Source organism: Chenopodium album, chromosome 20 (genome assembly GCF_948465745.1).
Source record: "Chenopodium album chromosome 20, dcCheAlbu1.1, whole genome shotgun sequence".
NCBI lineage: Eukaryota > Viridiplantae > Streptophyta > Magnoliopsida > Caryophyllales > Amaranthaceae > Chenopodium > Chenopodium album.
Window position 1 is genome coordinate 26,559,956 of NC_137853.1, and position 3,388 is coordinate 26,563,343.

The 3,388-nt window shown below is 40.6% G+C and overlaps 1 non-coding gene across 1 annotated transcript; it reads left to right on the plus strand.

Moving 5' to 3' along the window:
* Positions 1–1,137: 1,137 nt before the first annotated feature.
* On the plus strand, positions 1,138–1,244 carry LOC145599912 (small nucleolar RNA R71). Its single transcript, XR_014104159.1, has one exon. It is a non-coding gene; the product is annotated as a small nucleolar RNA R71 (small nucleolar RNA).
* The last annotated feature ends 2,144 nt before the right edge of the window (positions 1,245–3,388 follow it).

Here is a 3,388-nt window from a genome sequence, read left to right on the forward strand (position 1 = left end):
TGCGTGATTAATTCTGTAAAGGGAACTGTTACCTGCAAATCCTTCACCATATCAAGGAACTTACCAAACTGCTTATCCACCTTGGTTTTCAAATTTCGATTTGGGAATGGTAGTTTGATAATTGGTTGTTGCACATCATTACTCCTATCTTGAGTTACAACCTTCCCTGGAGTTTTACCCTGCAATGTAACATCAGAAATATTAGTACTACCCTTTAGCCCTGCAGGGTTAGGATCAATAACCCTTGGTATAAATGAATCAGGATTAGCAATTTCTTTTGAAACAGGTTCATCTTCTTTGGGCATAGGAGGCCCATCATAATGTGAACCACTCCGGAGGGTAATTGCAAACGCCTGATCTGTGGGTTGTACTGGTTGCGATGGTAGGGCTCCTTGTGGGCGAACCTGAAGAGCAGCGGCTAACTGTGCAATTTGAGTATCTATGACTTTATTGTGGGCTAGAATCGAGTCAATTTGTGAGTCTCTACTCTCCATATGCTTTTGCATACTAGTTAACATCGCTCTAATTTCTGATAAAGCTGGGTCAGAAGGTGGTGGAGGAGTTTGCGGTTGGTTTTTCTGGCCAGCATTGGGATGGTAATATTTCTGCTGAGGTGGTGGTGCCTGTTGTTGTGGAGGTGGAGGTGTGGGATTTTGCACATTAGTGCTCCTATAGGAAAGGTAAGGATGATTCCTATACCCAGGGTTGTAGGTGTTGGAGTATGGGTTATTTTGCTTGATGGACTGGAAAGCGTTAACCTGCTCCATAGAACTCCTGCACTCGTGTTCCCAATGACCTACAATTCCACAGTTTTCACAGAAAGCATCATTAGCATTATTATCGATTGCAGAAACATTAGCTATTTTGGAATTAGCAGTAGTAAGGTTATCCAATTTATGACAAATAGAGGTTAATTGAGATTGCAAAAAGGATACAGAATCGACGTGGTGTTTTCCCTTGTTTGCAAAACCTCTCGGATTCCCATATTGGGAATTATGGATCGCCATGTCTTCAATAACCTGACCTGCGTCATCAACATTGAGGTTCATAAACCTCCCATTAGCTGCAGAATCCAAAATTGCTCTAGAAGAATTTCCGATCCCATTGTAGAAAGCTTGTATCAACTGCCACTGTGCTAAGTTATGATGAGGGCACTCTCGCTGCAGATCTTTGAATCTCTCCCAAGCTTCATATAGTGACTCATCTGGTTCTTGGGCGAAATTTTGAATTGCGCTTCTCAATAGAGCTGTTTTCTCTGCAGGGTAATACTTGTTATAAAAATTCAAAATAAGAGTCTCCCAATTAGTAATGCCGAGTGCAGTTCTATTTAAACCATTAAACCATAGTTTAGCTTTTCCACATAAAGAGAAAGGGAAGAGAATCTCCCTTATTTGGTCTTGCGTGACCCCAGCTTGCCTTATAGTATTACAATATTGACAGTAGTCAGCAATGTGTAGATTTGGATCTTCACCCTTAGCTCCACTAAATTGCTTCCTTTCTATCATCGTGATGAACTGGGGCTTGATCTCGAATTGAACTCCCTCGAGATCTGGTGTAGGAGAAAGGTGGGGGAAATGTGCCAAAGATGGCTGGGAATAGTCACTGAGCTTTTTAGAAGGAATTTCTGCCATCTCAAATTCTGATTCTGAAGGAGTGTCTGGATCACTAGAATCAGATGAAGGGTCTCTAGGATTTTCACCACCAGAACTCGCCAGTATTTGCTTGTATAAATTCTTTTGCCTATGAAAAGAGCGCTCGATCTCAGGATCAAATGGTATGTAGCCTGATCTGGAACACCTGGGCATAAACAAAGAACTAGACAACAAATATGAGAACTGTCCCAAAGAACTTATGTTCTCCGGGACGAAGGAAAATAATCTAGACTACAAAAACAATTAGAAATAAAAATATAACCGTTTCCCCGGCAACGGCGCCAAATTTTGATAGGCTAAAGTCATATCACCTAGTCAAAAGAATTACCTAAGTCCACTAGCTTATGCAGATAGGGAAGTAGGGTCGAATCCACAGGGAAACAAGTCTTTCTACTCCTAATTAATTGTTATAATCTAAATTATTAGAGTAACCAATATTTTTGTGAATAAAAGTCTATGCTACGAAGAATATTAGTAGGGAGAATAAAACAAGAGGAATCAATGAATTAAAGACCTAGGGCATAGGTTCACCAATAAATAATACTCCAGGGTAAAACATGATAGTCAATCATCAATGCATCAATTATCAGATTATAAAGGGCTCTCGCTACTTATTATAATCACAGAAATAATCTACCGGTATTAAATCTCATCTCTCGAATCTTGACTTAACCATTTATTAATTATCCTGCCTATTGAAACTAGACCTAAACATCAATTCTCATCTCTCGAATCTTGAATCGGTATTGTCAATTTCATGCATAAAAGATCAGGCCTAATCTAGTCACAGAGCATTAAATCAATCAATAGGAAATTAATATAACATTGATAATTAACAACAATAAATTACCCCTTCATATTATTTATGGATCCCCACAAACCCTAGAAAAAGAACTACTCACACATAATTAAATCTAAACTAATCAAAGTCATATAATAAAACATGATCGAAGGAATAAAATAAATAACTGAGATTTAAAGACAAGAAATCGTTACCAAAGTAATCTCAATAAAGAGTTGAGAAAGGAACAAAGTATAAAGTTTAGAGAGAGAAAGTTGAGTAGAGAGAAGGGAGAGAAAACCTAAAACTCGAGTAATAATAATAAAACAGAGATGGTCTAAACTTCCTCCTAATAACAAATTAATACTAAGCAAAGACTAAACGCTGAAACAAAGTTGATCGGAACGCAAAACGCCCCTCAATCCTCACGCGCCCGGTCGGGCAAGGGCTCGCCTGACCGGGCCCGTCTTCTTGGCTTTAGTCGGCTTCACGCGCCCGGCCGGGCGCGTGCACCGGGCGAGGCTTCCTTTGGCCCGCCCGGCCGGGCGCGCCTCCGGGCGGAGCTTCGGGCCTCCAAACTTGGATCTCTTGGCCCACCGAACTTGGATCTTCATAACCGAGCCCTTAATCACCGATTTGATTCCTCTAATCGGCCTTGGGCTATCGAACTGGGTCGCGGTCCTCTAATACTCGTAGATGCTCCTCTAAAAACCCGGGAAAATGCTCCAAGTATGCAAATTCCTACAAAACTCAAGCAAGACTACCAAAGCACTGGAAAACACAAATTAGTAATAAAAGTGGCTCGGTTGAGCCAAAAACACTACTAATTACGACCAAGGGACGGGGATAAATATATATATAAAATGAACACATCATCTGACGAGGTAGCATTTACAGACTTTTTCAAGGGTCTGAGAGACGGGTCGACTTTTAAGTTCGACCTTGTCAGAAAAGG